The sequence below is a fragment of the Salminus brasiliensis genome, chromosome 10, assembly GCF_030463535.1.
Source record: "Salminus brasiliensis chromosome 10, fSalBra1.hap2, whole genome shotgun sequence".
NCBI lineage: Eukaryota > Metazoa > Chordata > Actinopteri > Characiformes > Bryconidae > Salminus > Salminus brasiliensis.
In genome coordinates, this window is record NC_132887.1 from 7517615 (window position 1) to 7537308 (window position 19694).

General features: G+C 43.6%; 1 protein-coding gene across 4 annotated transcripts in view; it reads left to right on the plus strand.

Annotated features, from left to right (window-relative positions):
* daam2 (dishevelled associated activator of morphogenesis 2) overlaps positions 1-19694 on the plus strand; it is a 125647-nt gene that overhangs the window by 22389 nt on the left and 83564 nt on the right. Inside the window, exon 1 of one of the 4 annotated variants that reach the window (XM_072689097.1) lies at positions 9264-9510. The exons of the other annotated variants lie outside the window; for them this stretch is intronic. The gene's annotated coding sequence lies outside the window, so the exon portion shown is untranslated. Of the gene's footprint in view, positions 1-9263; positions 9511-19694 lie in introns of those variants that run through there. 4 annotated transcript variants of the gene reach the window in all.

Below are 19694 nucleotides of genomic sequence, written 5' to 3' on the forward strand. Positions count from 1 at the left end.
TAAATCTGATGGAGTGCTGGACAAGTGGAAGCTGTTGCTGGATGTACTCCCAAATACTAGGAATGATGGAGAGATACATGTGTGTAAGCACTACTGAGGGCCAAATGTCAAATGAGTTCTGTTGCTGTTGGAGTGGTCTGCAATCGTCCTTCTAGGGATGCACCAAGTTGTATTTATTACCTTTACCTGTGCCTACTTACTGTGTTATCAGGTGCAACTACTGCACTTGTGCAGTTCCTGACTGGAGCCCACCTGTTGCTGCTCATTTTTCTCAGCCACCCTCTACCCAACCCAGCAACAGAAAGAAACCACTGTAGGACCACTGCTGACCAGACATTATTTCTGTGGTCAGAAAGTGACCACTAATGAAGGCCTAGCGGGTGGCTCCCACAAAGTCTGCATGAAAAAAGAGATGGTTTCTAACTGCACACCTACAAAGTGGATCAACAAAGTAGAGGTGTCTATTAAAGTGGCCAGAAGTCTACACCTTTCTGCAAGTTTACCTTCAGCACCAACCGGACACACCTGGTCTTCAGAGTGAGTTGGATGTGTTGAAAGTTGGAGCTAAACGTTCTAGGAAGGGGGGATCTACTGGAACAGAGATGGTGACCGTTTCGCTATTGCGTTAGAAGTGCTAGTATGGAGAAGAACATGTGATCTTCTGCGCTGGTGGGTGGAGCTTAAGGTGCAGAAAGTTTTGCAGAGAGTGTTTTGCTTGTATCTGATCTATTAAGAAGTACATACAAGAAAAAGCACTTTCACATGTCTATCAGTTGTTGATTTGCTGAACAAGCAGGTGTAATTCGATCATTTTCTTACTTATTGAGATACGTTTAGGATACTTTAGATACTGTAGGTGATTATCTATTGTAAAAATGTCTTATTATATATAGTGATGAAATGTTTGGAATATGTATTACAATATTTTGACGTGCAACCAAAAACAAATTGCGTCCAACAAATGGCTATTACAATGTGGGTGATTCGGGTGGAGGTCTTAAACTCCACAGACCACAGTTGGTGGGCCGGAGTGGGTTTAATCTGTGTCCGGAGAGGCAGTTTTATTAGTATTAAATACATTAATTAGAGACCGCTGAGTGAGACTCCTGGATATACGTGGCAACCCTGTGTAAGTACTGCCTATATCTACAATAGCACAAAAAAACATGCAGTTAAACGATGACCAAAATCAATCATAGTAATGATAATACAGCAACGTATTATTTTTGGCCCTGTTTAAACCCAGTCACTTCATGCATCTTGAGTATTGGGATTATATCCGGTCAAGGCCAGGCCGTATAAACCTGTAGGCGTAAACACACTCAAGACTTGGATACAGATTCGATCACTCCAACCATTTCAGAAGGTGGTCTGAGCTGCATTTGAGCCACATGTTATAGCAGTGTAAAGACACCTGCCTCTAAGACACATCCCACAACCAAAACTCCTCCCAGTACAACCAAAACACCAGGTGAATTTACATATTTTGTCCCACACAGCAATCAGATTTCAGTCTAATTAACTGGAGCCACATTTCACTACAGAGTGTAAACCAGGTGTAAATGGGGGCTTTGACATACCAGTGGGTTGCTTAAGCTGTATGTGAGTGTGTGAGTATTTTTGGCTTAAATTTGTATAAATAAAATGTTTAACTGGTAGAATGTTTGACTGGGAGGAGATGGCAAATTTCCCATTTGACTCTTTGAGCTGTTTGAGACATTTTTTTTATTTTTTTAATTATTTTTATTTTTTATTTGAGACAAGTTTTTATTTTTTTTAAGACTGCAGATCAATTCCTAGGGGACAAATGACACTGAACTGGTGTGTATATGGAAAGATTGCACTGTTCATCTCCAAAAATAAACAGGAAGTCAATGTTTGTTGAATTTTTTGGAGGAGGGAGGCATAGGATTACATTCAGATAAAGTCATTGTGCTGTGTGCTGGGCCTTAATCCTCCTCCTGGGCACATGCTGCTGGTTTTAAGCAGGGGCGATGAGGCTAATTGAGGGATGGGAGCTGGGGTGTGTCCCAGATTGGAAAAGTAAATCCTCAGTATGAAAGCGGTCATAAGTGGAGTCCATGCTCTGTTGCCTTTTTATGTGACGCTTAGCTAAGCTAAGACTAACACAGTAGTCCCCCCCCCCCCAGCACACACACACACTTTCCTTCGTCCTATTGTAAACACAGTGCTGAGATATTCCAGCTGACAACTGTTTACAGCTCGGATGCTTCCTAAGCACAATTTCAATGTAAACACAAACTTCCTATTTGTGCTCAGTCATGTGACACAAGCAAGTAGATCGGCACGGAGCGCTGTGCCCACGGGTGGGGTCTGTCTGAGTTCAAAGTGTCCTGCATGGGCAGAGTTTGTAAAAAGGTCATGCAAGAGGTCACCATCTGAGCCATGCACCTGTTTATGGGGCCCCCCTCGTTTTAGAGACGACCGCTTGTAGATGTGGCATCAGAAGGGATGTAAATGTGTAATACCCAGGTCTTCACCGGCTTCCAGCCATAAACCTGACTCAACTTTCCACTCGTTTGGTGTCTGAGACCAGAATCTGTGCTTGGTGAACGTATACGCGCACAGAGAGTGTGAACACACTGATTTATAGGCCTTGATATGGAGCCTAAGAAGGACAGTTCAACACATGGAACAGTTTAAAGCCTGGAGACCTGTGTGCTTTTACCATTCAGAGAAAATGCCTTGTTAAAGTTCAGGGTCATCGAGCTGGTTCCTTTTTTGGGGGGAGGGCTGTAAAAGAACCGTTGATGAATGGTATACCTGTCATTGTGCTTGACCCGTGTTTCCAAGTGAGTCCCTTGATGCAAGTATCACCAGCAAGTGGAATATAGAAACCATGCATTTGAGCTTCTGTCACAGGGGCACTGGAAATTAGCCTCTTCTTGTGGCTTTATCTCCACACCTGGAGGCACTGAATGAGTACTTTCTGGGTAATGAAGCCAGCATTTTACAGCAAGCTGAATTTGGTAAGTGCAGCCTGTGAGCCTCCTGAATAAGAGATGAAGTGCTGGGCCTTGGTTGTGGACTGTGTTTAACTCCGATTGGGGGTGTGAATGCATAGCTCTGATTGTTCCACTGAGTTTAGTTGTAATAAAACTGTCTGCAAATGTTTGAAGAAGCAGTTGGAAGAGTAACAGGTTGTGCAATCAGCTTAATGTCTGATTGACTGACTATTAGAGACCCTCATGCCCCCCTCTGCTATTAAAGGGGTAATCTGGGGGTTTAAAAGAATCCACAAAAGAGGAATGCAATCTGTGTATCGGTGTGATTTAGACATATGGGATCTTGTACTGAATGCAAAGCTATGGCCATATGCCTGGTTCAACTCACTGAGCACTTAATTAGAAATAGCTGTATACCTCCTCATTCAGGTAGTATCTGTAATTAGGACTGGGCAATTAATAAAAATTAATTAATAATTAAATAAAAAAAAATAATCCAGACCAACATTCAGAGCCACCAACTGATTTAACATTGCTTATATCTGTTATTCTCTTATTAATTCTAGTAATACTTTCCCCCCGGTGTGTTTACCATGTCCATCATTGTGTCCTTCGCTTATTAAAGTAACCATTCATTAATCGTAATCAGTCCTATTGTGTTCTAGATTTAAGGTCATCTCGTCAGACGCTAGGTGTGGATAATGGGGTTTTCTTGGCAGACCTTTGGCACATTAACCAATCATTTATCTCTTGAACACCACTGCCTCTTTGAGTATTGTCACTGACCATGCAATTGCCTTAATGACCACAACTGACCCATCTTTCTAACAGCTACTTCCAGTATGATAATAAACAATGTCTATTTTTTTTACAGCTGTACTTTTAGAAGACTGATCCCATCATCCTCATAAATTGAACAAATACCAAGTAAGAAGATATTGGTGAATGTCAGATTATTTGTGAAAACTGTGAGTAGGTTTTAAGAAGAAATGCACTGTTTTATTTTAGGAACTGAAAAGGAACTGTTCCTGTTAGTAACCGGGACATTGCTGTTTTATTAAACATAATTGTATTGGGCTTAATGCTCAATATCTGCCCAAACTGACCCAACGTAACCTCTAGTTTGTTACATATACATACTGGTATAATGCTACACCAACGTCCAAGCTCAAGCAAAATGCCACTCCTGCAGAACAGTGTGCTATTCAGTAAATGTGATGAAAGCATCGCATGACTCCGTGTCAAGTTGACCCTTTTGTTTGGCTTGTCTGTGCATATAGACCAATTAAGGGTGATTTCGGGGCCCCCAAAAGGTTAATGATGAAGATTGGTGGTTGAAGGTCAAGAACGTTCATGTGTGCAGATTTCACACATTTCATGCATTGACACGAGGACATAAACTTGGTCTCTCTTGCAATCAGGCAAGAGTCAATATGTACACACACACACACACACACACACACACACACACACACACACACACACACACACACACACACTTTCCACTGCTTTCTAAGAAAAGAGACAGATATTTCCTCAGTTGCAGTTGTAGGTCTTTGCATTAGCCGGGAGAAGGAGGGTAGATGAATGGGCAATGGGCAGAGTTTTCAGTTTGCTTTTGGTGTGGCCGTCTCTATGGGCAGTGTTTACACTAAACAGCCGCTCCGGTGTGCCACATGGCTCAATGCTGTGTACTAAGAGGAAGGGCGAGGAGAAGAGGAGAGGAGAGGAGAGGAGGGGAGGGGGGGGGGATGTCGGCGACGGTGAACTGTCTGTTTTAGCCATTTTGGAAGTGATGGTAAATAGAGGTTAGAGGAGGTGCATGGCTCTTGAGGTCAGTCTGTGAATGCCAGTGATTTTACTTATTTTGCAGTTTGGGAGAATAAAACTGCTTTACTTCACAACCTCAGCTCCTATCTAGTGCCTCCTAATTTTAATCTGCATAAAAGGTGGAGCCTATTTTTCTGAAAGCTGCATTTTTACTTTTGTGGTACTGGTTGCATCCAGAACAGGAGCCAGAACCCAAAGTTGACGGTTTCTGGCAGTAGGTTTGAGCGTGTCTTGCAGGAACTAAGAATACTGTCCAGATTTTGGTTCCAGTAATTCCTAAAGTGTCGTCTGCCAGAGGTACAATTCAGCTTGCTGTTTTACGGGCATTTGAAGTCATGGCGTCTGAACCCGTTATTAAAGAAGGAATCTCTGTCTCTCGTCCTATCTTATTGAGTTTGATCGTCCCAATTGTATTTATGCTTCTTCCCCCCCCCCTCCCCCAGATAATGAGGGTGAACAGCGGTGAGAAATGCAGGAAATATGCTTGCTGTAAGATGGACCACCCCATGGATTCTTGCTCATGGGCTCCAGGACCCAAGTCTAAGCAGCATTACAATTTTAATAGTCTCCCAACTCCCATCATCATGTTTTGTAGACTTGGGCTATTTTATGATGATCAGAAGAGACATGTTGCCAACATGACTCAAACCTGCAAAGCGAAGGCTGTTATGCTGGAGTGTTTGCTGAAGTTCATTTGGATTAACATTTACTTGCACTGGAGTTAATAAGCAGTTGGTGTAGTGTAGTGGGTCACAGTACCCACTACACTACCAAGCAAGCCCACTAAACCCACTACACTACCAAGGTATCAAGCAAGTTTGTCCTGCTCTTGTTGGAGTAACTGTCTCTACTGTCCAGGGAAGGCTTTCTACTAGATTTTGGAAGGGTGTTGCTGTGAGAATAATCACCACCATCTCATCCCCAACTCTTCCACCCCTCCGAAAAGTATTGTATGAAGCACGATCATCCCAGAGAATACAGTTCCACTGCTCCATCTCAATGCTTGGGGGCTTTATACACTTCTATATGTTCCAAAGACTCTTATTCTATAGGCAGTATTTCTCTACAGGGACTAGTAGGAACTACTAGGGACTATGTGTGTGCATTTGCACACCTGTGTCAGCAATGGGTGCAACTTAAAGCAGCTAAGTGCATTCATTAGAAGAGTTCTCCACAAACATTTGGACATGGTGTATAATCGTAGACTTTCTGTCCTTGTGGATGGTTCCTCCGTCATGTTGGTCACAGCCCTACTCGAAGAGTAAACACACTGTATAGCCGTCAGGCAGCACAAGTGGTAATTATCTACGGGGCAATATGAGTTCATTCTGGTGATTTTGAAGGTTTTGTGAGGGCCTCTGGTGTGGTGCAGTCTGAAGAGCTTCTCTCTGTGGTCTCCCCCTGGCATTCCGGATGACGGCATGGTGTTGAAGATGACTGCGTCTGGCCTCTTATTTTCTCTCACTGGAAAGTGCATGCTATAATAACGATGCGTCAAAACAAAACACACCCTTGACGGGGCAAGACAGCTACTGCCACACAGATCGAACACAATTTGTCTCTCATTGTCTCATTGAGTTGTTTTTAAAGTTTCATGCCTTTTAGAAATGGTAAAAAGATCCACTCTGTATCACACTTGTCTTGAGGGCAGGAGTTTGAGGCTAAACACTGAAGTTTGGTAGGAAAGTGTCAGTGGGGGCAATAGGAGGGGAGATTTTTAATACTGAGGCAGAGAAGGAAAAGGTCTGAATGGGAGAAAGAATAATGGATCTGTCCCTAGAGACCTGGAAGAATGCACCTAAGCACTATCGTAGCACAGTCTCATTTGTCTTAGCCTCTTACTGTGAGACCGTAGCATTGTTGGCACTTAAAACAAGGTGCAAACGTGGTATATTATATTCAGCGAATTTGTGCATATCCTTTATATGAAGCATATTTAGATATTTAGTATCATTTTAGAAAGTCATAGCTTTCTAAGGTTTCTTTGTGTGTCTCCTCTGTCGCACAAAAGCCTGATCTCAAAAATACTATGTTTTAAGGAAGAAACAAGAATCAGTTCAACTTTCAATGGAAGTCAATGAATGCAAAAAGATTTTATTCCAAGTCATTTTGGAGAATTTCTACTGGTCATTACATCATCACATTTAGGCATTAAAAAACAACTGCCGGATTCTAGAAGTGAAAAACAGCAGAAATGGAGATTGCAGTGCAATGACAACACATCGTAACTGGCAAGTGTATAAGGGTAGTCTGCCTTGAGCAAAGACCTATAGGTTTATCTATTGATCTGAACCTATTGTTAATGCAAGTCACTATGCATTCGCCATCTGCCTTAGGGACCAGTGCCGAAGCCCAAACAGCTGCCCACAGCATAAAGAGAAAGGTCAAAAATGACCAAACCTCAAACCTGCTTTGTGAAAACGACTCGAGTTATCCTGTATTGTCAGTGGCCGACTGTGCCAAAGCTGAGGGGAATGCTAGCATATGTTTAACAGTGTATACATCCAAAAACTCTAACTATGGCTTGCTATTTTTAGGACTTTAATGTACAGTCTTGCCTGATGTTTTGGAAGCCAACTTGCTGTGCGGCATCTGGGGAGTGCTGCATGGGTCCTTGGACTTGAACAGTCAGGAAGGTCAGAGGGCACTGAAGATGTCCCAGCTGCTTTTCTCCTTTAGAGCAACTCTGCTGTTTCCCATATGACCTGAGCTGCTCTTTTGCAGTCGGTGCTGGAGGTCAAACAAATCAATCATTCGCACTCCACTTCTTAAGGCAAATATATAAAGAATCGGCCTGTAATTGGTTGTGTGAAGCCACATTCCGGTCTGTGTTTCTCACTGTTTGGGGTTTTACACAAGTAGCAGAGACACACAGAGGGAGTCTTGAGTTACTGACAGTACCTTCCTGTCTCCAACGACCTCCAGTTTAACGCGATAAGGTAATTGCGCCGAGGTCCTTGAGGGGCTGCTCTGGCGACTTTTATCTGATTTCAGTCCTGGTGGATGTGAGACGTCTAATGGTGTGAATTGGCCATGTCTGCGAGAGCTTTGTTTGATCGTTCTATCTGAATTTCATCGACATCTCGCGAGCTTGCAAGCAGTTCTCCCGTTAGCCAAGCTTGGATCCCTGTTCTTGGGAGAGCCTGGAATCGATGGTGTGCGTCTGCGAGTGTGTGGATGTGTCCACATGTGCGTATGTGAGGAAGACACTGGACAGGAAAGGAGTTCCTCTGGGTGTTCTGTGATCCCCAGCCCATTTCCGCTGCAAAGCTGTGCTCGGGAATGTGCTTGCTGAAGACTGCAGGGTGGTTATGTGGGGTGGGTTAGAGGGAAGCGCAAACTGTGGAGGGTCACTTCCTTTCATCCTGCTCTCAGAACATATTGCTTAATGGATAGACACATACTACTTTTCATTAGTTTGAAAGCTTATTACTGTGTTAATTATTGAACTTTATGTTGGATGGTGAAGCAGGGTGAGTAACAGCACAGTCTCCCTCATTGCAGACTAGGGTTTGATTCTCCAGCTGGACAACCACACCTCACTAGGCCAATAAGAGTCCTTGGGCAACACTCATAAGTCCATATTCACAGACCTGTGTAACGTGACCTAAAATTCCTACAAAGTAGCAGAGTTTATATACCAGCATTACACGTCATAAATGTTTTTTTAGTGTGAATTAAACTGAATTAAACTCAATTAAACTGTAGGTCCAATCCAATGACCATTTAGGTGGTTCCAAACAGTGATTCCAAACTTTTGAACTACCATAAACATGCTGTGGTATATTCTGAGCTCCGGATCCAGTAGAAAAAGGAGGTCCCAGCAAAGGCAATTTAGGAACTTTTATCTGTACCATAGGTCCAAGCAAGGAACCATTTAGAAACGGTTCTCTGCAGAAGTTGGTTTTGTGGTGTTCCAAACTTTTGAACAACCAAGAAAAAAGAGGAGGGAGAAGGTCCAAGCCATAGCAATTTAGGGACCTTTTTTTGCACCATAGGTCTAAGCCCAGAACCATTTAGCAACCAATTTCAAACATTTTTTAAATGGCCATGAACATGAACTATGGTGTATACTGAGCTCAGGATCCAAGATAAGGAGGAGGAGGTCCAAGCTATAGCCATTTAGGAACTTCTATCTTTACCATAGGTCTATTTAGGAACCTTTATATGCACCAGTTGGGTTTATGTTACTCAAAACAGTGATTCCAAACTTTTGAATGACCATGAATATACCATGTTACATGCTGAGCTCAGGATCCAAAAAAGAAGCAAGGAGGTTGAGGCCATACCCATTTAGAAACCTTTATCTGCACTTGTTGGGTTCATGTTGACCACAGCAGTGATTCCAAACTTTTGAATAACCATGAACATGCTGTTATATGCGGAGCTCAAGATCCGAAGTAGGAGGGAGGAGAGAGCGCGAGAGAAGGAGGGGGTAGGGGGAGTAATGTCAACAGCCCCAGTCCCAGCACACTCAGCTGAAATGCAGGCTCTGGTGCAGTAGCTCAGAGGGAAGCGGCCGCTCAGGCTGGAACAGTGCTCTGCTCACGAATACTTTCAACATTCACCAATCAGTGGAGACGGTTCTGCACAGAGCAGGAGGATTGACTCGGGGAAGATCAGGATACACTGTACTTTCAAAGGATCTGGTGTGGCCTGGGTACCCATGAAGTGGGCAGGATGAGAGATTTTCAGGGGCTGCTTTCTGAAAGGGGTAAGTACTCGCTCACATTCTGCAATCCGATCACGCTGTTGATGTGCGTGGTTCGTCGTGACTGTAAGACGAGCCGGACTGTGGAGATGCTTTGGAGGAGCAGGACCCGGGAGAGTTTGCAGGCCTTTAAATAGAGTTAGGGGCTCTGTTAAAAAAAAAACAGACCTCTAAAGACTTTCTTCAAATAAAATTAAATTGAGAGCTTCCTCTTGGAGGATGAATCTCTGGATCTGCTGCGAAGCAGATTGACTTTAATCAAGATATGTTGTACTTCTGTTCTTGTGGGAAGTTCTGGGAACTCTCAGGCATGCAGTAGGATCTGTACTTGTTTATATTAATGGTTTAATATGAGTTTAAGGACACTTCACTGCTGCAGTTGTCTTTCTAGTCCCTTTCACCATCAGGAAGATCCTTTTTCATCTGAATTTAGCCTTCTCAGAGCATGTAGACCTGAATATATGTTCCACACAGCAGATTTTAAAATAGACAAAATTCCACGGTATGACCAGAATCCCTGGGTGCGCTCAAATCCCAGAGTGCCTTGGGAATGATTTGTCTGTAGTAGCAGTTCAAATGGCAGATTTATGCTGTTGATCAGATGTGCCGGTCTCTGGGGCACTGCTGGTTTGTCCGTGGCCTGTGGTGATGCTATGAATGGAGCATCGCTATCCCATTGGGAATTCTGGAATGCTTGTTGGACATAGAGGGGATTAAAGAATGCCAGGAATTGAGGGTGTGATGGGCATGAGTCTGGGAGTGAGATTATTTTAGAATGATGAATGCTGTTTTAGCTGATATGTTGTGCTCTGGAAAGTGGTCTGTCCCTGTAGGGTCTAAGCTCTGTAAGCCTCTGATCCCTCTACCACTTGAACCCTGTACCTGCACTTGGGGCTCAACTTGTGCTGAGGAGTTCTGCTGCACTGGTGATTGCTTCGGAAGCAGGTTTTGCTGGGGAGAACCCTTGGGGATGAATATAATGAGGATCTTCTTGGTTGAATTTGCTTTTGCTAATCCTTGTGAATGTCAGCCTTTTGGGATTTCAGTGGGAAAACACCCTTATAGTAAGAATCTGCTAAGTTTGGCTTGACCTTTTTGCTCTCCTTTTTGCTCTCTCTTTTCAGTGTTTGAATACTAATTATTGTGCAATCATGTAAAAGGTAAAGGTGCACATATTTGTCAGGGAAATGTGTCCTCCGAATTTAACCCATCTGTGGTAGTGAACACACACACACTAGTGAACTAGGGGCAGTGAGTTCACACACACCCAGAGCGGTGGGCAGCCAACTCCAACTCCCGGGGAGCAGAGAGGGTAAAGGGCCTTACTCAAGGGCCTAACAGTGGCAGCTTGCCGAGCCTGGGAATCGAACCCACAACCCTGTTATCGATAGCCCGGTGCTCTAACCGCTGAGCCACCACTGCCCTGTCCATGTCAGCTAAGCAGTGTTGCAATTAGGTGATCTGGCTGAATAGCTAGTTAAATGTTGCTACTCCATATATGTCTTATAGTTCTTACATTAGGGTTGGGGCCCCAAAGCATCAGTCTTGGCATAGTGTAGAGAACACACCACTACCCTCCAGGTGGAACACTGATGTTCAATTCCTTGCTCAGACAAGAACACCACACTATACCAAAAAGAGTCCTTGGACAAGACTTTGGACTACCAATTAGTCCTTCCATTCGTAGCTCCCCCTAGGACTATCAATGCTCCTGACACTAGGAGGGCAAGGTGTGGAAGTAGCAAAAGAGTGTAGCGGTAACCTAAGTGGTAGCTCTCCTCACCTTCTCAGCGATTTGGACATGAGGAAGTAAGACCTCATCAAGTCCTTCACGTGTCCTTTTGTGCAGCGTTATGGTACGTCTGTGGCGATCTTGGAGCATAAAGGCATTAACGAAAGATGAGCAAGTGCCCAAAGTCACAGCTGTGGCATATGTAGTCTTTTTGCATCTCATAAATTATGGATGTATGCGCTATATTGCTCCAGCTGGATCAGCGAGAGGCAGCTTTAGCAATAGGCAAGCTCTTAGTTAGCGTCGTTCTGGAGTTCAGGAGCATCAAAGCTTCCTTCAGCAACGGCATTGAACTTGCGGGTCATTGGATTGAATAGCTAGGCAGAATCATTAGTAGTCAATAGTAATGACATTGCCTACCTTTTGAAGACCACTGGTCTTCAATCCTCCTCTTGGAGAGCTACCTTCCCGCAGGTCACCCAGATCAACACCCCTCATTCACCCAATCAGGGTCTTTAAAAGGCATAATTGGTTGGATGCTACCTTAATCCACTCCAACCTGATTCAAAGTATACGAGAAGGTACAGTAGCTCTCCTCAAGCTGGAGACCACTGATTAAGTTCTCTTTTTTTTGTGCAGTGGAATAATCAATGGCCAGGGTCTGGCACATTTTCCCCTTCTTTCTAACATTTGCTAAATAAAGGCACAATTATCGGCCGCATTTGAAGAACCTGTGAAAACAGATGGTGAACCCAGTGATTGCGTATCTCAGGAAATGCTTGAGACTTGAGAACTGACAGTGTAGTATTAATGCTGATCTCATCGGGAAGTCCCCAAACGAGTGTGAAAAAAGGTCCTCATTGTGCCAGTGACATAGTTTTGAGGCTTACAGTGAATAAGCTTATCACTGTGTGGTGCAGTGCAGCCACTCCGGGGAAGAGCTTTGCTGGTGCTATTTTCAAGGCTCTCTTTGCGCAGGGCAGACAGTTTAGCTTGCCATAAAGCTCTGATATGCACATTCCAGCCATTATCCACAATCTTGCAGACCTGTGTCCTTCAGTGTGCAGCTGCTGACCTCTGACCTTGTAAAGACTTTGCACAGTTGAGTACTTCGCAGTTCCAAGGCTACTCACTGTCTGGGACTTTTGCATGTGCTGGGCCTTAGATGACCAGGCCGAGTAGCGGAAATCCTTTACAACCAGGCAGAAGGGCCGGTCTGTATCAACCTGTCACCGCCCTGGTTGAGCTGACATAACACATGCCTGCACCAAGTAGTAGCAAGAGAAGGCGGTGTGATCCTATTAGTCTTTAAAAGTCTGGAAATCTCAATAATTGCAGCTGTTGAGTCATTGCTCGGTTACATTTCAACTGCGAGTGTGGCCTTCAATCCCTGGTTACAGCTAACCTTGAAAGGAGCCGAAGTTCATGGTTTAAGCCTGGATGTCTTTGCTCCTGCAGCGTCAGTATAAACTGCATGCTTCGGCTTCAGGTTTCTTTGCCAATATTGCACCCACAGTCAGTTATGTGACAACAGACAGTGCCTCGGCTCTTTCAAAGCCTCGAAAGTGTGCCTCCAATAGGCAGATAAAGAAAACAGTTTGATTCCCCCACAGAGGAGATGCGGGGGGATCTGATGGAGAACGATGAGGGATATCGGGTTTCCCTTCAAAGCCCTGATGATGCATGGGAATGCACGGTGAGGAGCTTGGGGAATGCTGAAGCTAACATAAATAGCGTCAATTTTGAAATGTCTTCTTGCTATTTGGAGGACTCCTAGCAACAGCTATATCTGCCTGTAAAAAGTGGGTCAGTAGTACTACGTGTTTGAGACCGTGCCGAATTCCAAACCATGCTTGCATGCTGTAAACAGCAGCTCCAGGTCTGACATGGCTGTAACTCTCTCAAGTCTAAATGCTGTAACCTGTGTTTAACTGGAAACTACAGTGGAAACTAGGACCCCCAACTAATTGCAGCTGTTACAGATACTGATTCTAGGGGACCTGATCACCCAGTTATTATCAGTTATTGGAGGTCCATCAGTTCTTGTCACTCTTACTTGAAGGAACAGTCCTAAAGGGACTCTAGAATTGAAATTGTACTTTTCTTGCCATTGAGAGAATATGGTGGTGTTGATACTGGACAGCAGCACATCACCTCCAGACTCCAGTTATGGAGATATGGGTTGTTTTTTGAGCAAGGCCTTGTGGCCATGGATTTTTTTTTTTTGTGCCGGTGTTCGCAGCAAGCTCAAACTTGCCACAAGACGAAAGGAGAGGTACAAAGGCAAATGCTGGAATCTGTGCTGGGCAAAAGCTAATTTTACCACTTCTTCGCTCCATCATCCACTCCCTCAGAAACAAACTCTGCTGAACCAAAGTGAAGATAAACGTCAGAAGTCAGAAGGGAAAGTACCAAGTATGTATTTTTATTTATTTGTTTGTTTGTTTGTTTGTTTTTTTCGAGTGGTTTAAAAGAAATAAACAAACACAGGCAGTTAATTGGAAGCATGCCTATAAGTTATCCAGCTATAATCTCTATAGTTTGCTAGCATGCTAAGAGGACACAATGAAAGGACCGCAGCACTATCCAGTAAGGCTCAGGAATAGCTTGAGTGTTTTTGTTAGTGTTAAAACTGTGCTATAATATGTGGCTATGTGAGCCGTCACCAGTGCCGTAAACCAACCAATAAAAGCAGAGTGTGTCATTTTATTTTCTTCTTTAATTATTTTTTTATTATGTTTTGTTGACTTTGTTTTTTTTTCCTTTCACGAGCCATCCACATATTTCATCCTGAGGCAAAATAAAGTGGTAAATGGGCTTGTAACATCGCATTTGAGTGTTTTTCACCCCCAACCAAAGTTTCAGTTTACTAATCATAACTCAAAAGACAATTTAAAATAATCTAAATATTTTAGGCCTGTCGAGGAGTGACATAAGATTCTTTTGGTTTCTTATTTTTAAGTATTTATTTTTATTAAATACATTTTCTGGACAATTGTACTGCCCATATTTGTGCATAATTTTAATGTTTTGATGACTTTCACAAAACAAAACAAAAAAAAAAACACTGCTATAACTTTTGACGATTGACTATGTGGCACCTGGGTAAAATGGTTAACGCTCTCTACCCTTTAACAATGCATCTGTCCCCGAGGAAAATTAGGATAAGCAGTTTGTTTGTACAGTGTTTAACTCCAAACTCGGTCCTCCTGCACGTCCAAAGAAAATCAGAGATCATCTAAGGAGCTTCACCCGCTCTGACCGCGAAGCTTGTGTGGCTTTTTAGCGTGAACATAAATCCGTCATGTCCTCGACCTCTGACTTCCACCCTGTTCAGAGAGCTCTGAAGTTTGTTAAAGGAAAAGGAAAACATGTCAAATGCCATTTTAAACATCACCGCAGACTTGAGTTATTATTATCATCTGTTTTAATCGTGAGGATTCCTGTTAAAGCAAATGAAAGGAACAGACACAAAGGGTGCTTTTCTGGGCTGTTTTTTTTTTTTTTCCTTCCAACTATTTGGCTTGCATGCAGGCTGAAATTGAGTTCTGGGCCCCACAGCAGATGTGGACATGGCTTTAATTTTTATGAGAGAATGAGAGAATGAAATGGCTTTTATCAACATCCCTTGCGAATCCCCACTTTCCTTAGATTTAACCGAAATATTTACCCTCCCTGAGAGAGCAACATTAACGCAGCCCAGAAGTCTTATAAGCTGTTTGTCAGGAATGATGCCTAGAGCGTGTGCATGTCTGCCCATGCGCGTAAGAGTGTGTGTGTGTGTGTGTGTGTGTGTGTGTGTGTGTGTGTGTGTGTGTGTACACTGCGGAAGTAAGTGCTAAGTCTTTCTTTTCAGTTGTGAATGATTCACTTTATTAAAAGTGGAACAGCGTCAAGAGAACCGTCAGTGGCCGGTTATCAGGCAGCAGATGACCAACTGCAGAGCTTGTACTCCGGTACTCCTAAACACCACTGAGCTGATGCTACCTCCAGACGTCCTCAAACATTTGGCCAAACATAGGTAGTGTCTTCATCCCGGTCTTTATTTCAGGATAGTAAGCTACCAGTCAAAAGTTTAGTATTCCAGTTCTTCATTTATTTATTTATTTATTTATTTTTATTTTTTTTATTGATGACCAGTAAATAACCTGAAATGCTACGAAGTCTAGTGACCTCAAATGGTATCAAGTTAAGCAGTAAACTGCCAGAGCTTTTGAGGAAAAGTATTGGAAATTGGAAATAAAAAAGAGGCCTTTTTAGGGAAGAAGTCATTGGTTAACAACTTACAGCTGGTTTGTAGCAATGAAAGTAAACTAAGCTTTAAAAGTTGGTTTACTGTATAAAGGCAGTGTTGGACAGACTGTGTTACTGGCACTCTACCACAGTATGTAGACAACACTGCACATTCAGACTGATCTCATAATGTCTAGAAAAAGACACTTAAAGAAGCACTGATGGAGCATTATAGCTATTAAACATGGAGCTCTAACTCCAGATAAAGCCAGAGTGTGGTGAGGACTGTTTCCTACACCATCAGAAGACTCTTGGAAACCGGAGAGAACTGAATAGGTCTGGTATTCCTCATCACTGCCATGGCTATATTAAGTTTTACTACACCATGACACCAACAGTATAGATGGTTTGGTAACTTTTATTAATAATAAATAAATAGTTCTGATCAGAGGAGGATGGGTCGGTCCCTCTTGTGAGTCTTGGTTCCTCCCAAGGTTTCTTCCTCCAGCTCTGAGGGAGCTTTCCTTGCCACTGTCGCCGTTGGCTACTAATTACTAATTATGTAAAGCTGCGTTGTGACGACAACAGTTGTAAAACGTGCTATACAAATAACATTGACTTGACTTGTACAGAAAGAGGCCTGACACACTCAAATCCACAACAGCATCAGGAGACCAGTTTCTGAGGGTTAACAGCTGCTTGTGTGATGGACGTCTTGCGTGACAACACCTTGCAGCTCAGCTTAACACTGGAGCAAGTCTCCTTTTGAGCTGTGGAGCTGCAGGTTTGACTGCAGGTGGGGTGGCAGTAGTGGACTACTGGACGTTATGGGTGTGTTCTAAAAGTTTTGACTGGTAGTGTACGTGAGATTACTTTCATCATTTCCTCATTTTCTGTGGTAAATCGATGCAAGCCCAAGTGTAAGCTGTAGCACGTAAAACCTCAGTGATATGTAAATAGTCATTTGCCAGAACCGTATTGGGTAGATATGTGATGTGCTATTAGATGAAGTAATGCTGTAGCACTTGGCTGCCGGTCGCATGGTTGTGCTGGCCTCAGAACCCGAGTCGAGAACCCTTACGTAATTATGAAATTTCCGCCGACTTAAACCCTGACCTAGCCTCCCTTCTCCAAGAGAACACTGGCAGTCTCGGAAGACTGCTTGGCCCGGCATCGCATGGTGAAATATTTGAGCGCTCTCTCATCAGAGGCGTTCCCTCCCTTTCTCTCCATGCCTTATCTGATGCAGGGATGGAGAGGAAGTCATTTGGAGAGGCTGCAGTGGGAGGAGGAAGGAGGACTGGGTTTGTCATTCCTAACAACCCTGCTCATCCTCTTTGGGGCACGTAGGCACGCTCCTGCTAGGCCACCCTCATGAGTTGGGGTTTAAAGATTCAACTTTGTGGTGATTGCCCAAAGTGAATGTTTCTACAGAATGATTTGATTTGATTCAGGTTTAATTCTTTTGGGAATCACTTTGATTTGGAATTGATTCAGTGCATCATGAAATCTCAGATCTCACTTTGATTCTTTAGAGAATGATTCAGTACATCATTGAATGTTTGATCTGAATTCGCTTTGATAACTGTTCTTTAGGAATTGATTCAGTGCATCATGAATTCTCACATTTCACTTTGATTTGATTGATTTCCTTAGAAAATGATACAGTGCATCATGAATTGGATTCTGATTCTGTATGGAAATATTCAAGACATGATAACTTCTTCTCAGATCTCACTTTTATTTGGTTCAGATTCTTTAGGAAATGATTCAGTTTGTCATTAATTTGATTCATGTTCTTTAGGAAATTATTCAGTGCATTGTGAAGCTTACATTGTTTTGATTATGATTCTCTAGGAAACAGTTCAGCTCTTAAGGAAATCTCAGATTTTCCCACAATTCTCTTTGTTTCAGTAGTTTTGGCACTGAGGAACGTGGTCGGTTGTAGGGGATTTTTCTAAAGTGATTATTTAAAGTGAATCAGTCAGTGAATCCCCACATTCAGATTCTTACACAAACTTTCCAGTTTATTCCCAAACATGACTTCCAACACACTCAGTTCCACGATTAGCGTCCAGAGTCCTGGTTGAACTGTCCGCTCTGAAAGCCTTTGCCTTTTGTGTTCCTTTTGTGTCATCCCACATGAGCAAGCATTTTGGTGTTCAGAGGCCTACACTCCGGCCGCGGCACTAAAAGAAACAGAGCTGGCTTTCAAATGAGTGTGGAATGTGCCTCCTGCAAATGTGGCGTGAAATTACGCTAGCCTCTCCATTACAAGGTTAGCAATGGTCATTTATCAATTCGGACAGTAACCTAGCTCCCATTGCTGTGTTTTGATGATGATGGGGGTGGGGGGGTGGGTATGGGGGTATGGGGGTGTAGATGATGTAGTAACAAGTTCGGAATGTGTGTGTGCGGGTGTGTGTGCGGGTGGGTGGGAAAAATTGTCAAGCCATGTTTACATTCGCTCACTTATTTATAATAGCTTTGTTTCTATATTAAGTGTGTGTGTGTGTATGTGTGTGTGTGTGTGTTTATCCTTGCTACTTAGTCATTAATTCCTCACTCCTGGCTCAGTGGTGGTCTGCACTCTCAGCGGTGAGTTTATAGTTCTGCTGTTGTCAGGAACGGGTTGGTCAGAAGAGGGGGTCCAGAAGAGCAGAAGTGCTGTAACATTAAGCTAGGTAAAGTTCTAATTTCCACATTTTATATGCAAAAGTATTTGGACACCTGCCAGTTTCTTCCGTAATTAAAAAGTTATTAAAGCATTTTCCCTGATTTTGCTGGAGTGAACGGCTTTCTACTAGATTTTGGAGGAGGAGCGCTGCTGTCAGGATTTAATTGCATTTACTGACAAGAGAGTTAGTGGAGTCAGGATGTTGGATGATCCTCATCCACAACTCATCCCAAAAGTATTGGATGGAGCACTGACCATCGTTCCAGAGAACACAGGTCTTCCACTGCTCCACAGCTCAATGCTGCTGAGGGGCTTTATTACTCCTCCAGCCCACGCCTGACGTTAGGCATGGTGCCAATAGGTTCATGTTTATCTGCTCCAGAGGGTCCTATTCTATTAGCAGCACTTAGTTGGTCAGAGTGAGGAATTGAAATCTAAGAGGTCAGTATGCCTCAGTTACAAGCATCTCCGTAGAGAGGGGCCTCCTCTGTTCACTGTTCGCCATTACCCCGATCCTGTAAACTGGCCTGTACAGGACAAGCATTCTAACCCCTGTAGTTGGACAGTTTGGACCCCAGGCCTGTTAATGGTGGGTGGGCTAGAGGTGATGGAGAAAAAGAGAGCTTTGAGGCCCAGGGGCCGGGTGGGGGAGTGTGTGAATGGGGCATTGGGGTTTTTCATGTTGCCTGTGGCCGGAGGGCAAGGGTCCTGTGGAGGGGACGTCTGGGGCACTGCTGCATTCATATGCTGGGCTGATGCATGACGAGAGGCCGTGTGTGTCTGTGTGTGTCTGTGTGTGTCTGTGTGTGTCTGTGTGTGTCTGTGTGTGTCTGTGTGTGTCTGTGTGCTCCCACACTGACAGACCTGACGGGCACTGCAATAACATGGTGATACAATAAATGCAGGATCACACTACAAGGATTCAGTCTTTTACTGTATGTATGTATGTATTTATTTATTATTTATTTATTTATTATCAAATTTTAGGGAAACTGTCATCATTTATTCATCATCTGAGTAAAAGAAAAGCTGCCTTTTTGTGCAGTGGGTACAGTGGAGTCTGAAGACACAGTACAGCAGTGCTGGCTAGTGCTGGCTAAATCATGAGGAGATTGTTGGTCCGATTCCCAGTAATACCACTGCCGTTCATGCCGGGGCCTCCCAGAGAGCATAACGTCTCTCTCTCTTGGTCTCTCTCTCTTGGTCTCTCTCTCTTGGTCTCTCTCTCTTGGTCTCTCTCTCTTGGTCTCTCTCTCTCTTTCTGGATATCCATCCAGGATTGCCCTCCCTCTCCCTTCAGAGTGGTGCTAGCCAGCATTGAAATCTGTTAGCTTTTTCCCCACTTAACTCCTGCCCACCTGTCAAGCCTGACACTGCTAGAAGTTTGACCGTTGGGCTGTCCTGCTATCCACCTCAGACCAGCTGTTCACCCTCCAGCTACTGCTACCTGCCTCGGACCAGTTGCCCAGCATTTGTTATGGACTACGCTGAAGTTCATAACTCTTTTTCTGTTGCTTCTTCTGATGCTGCTGCTTCCTCCTCCTC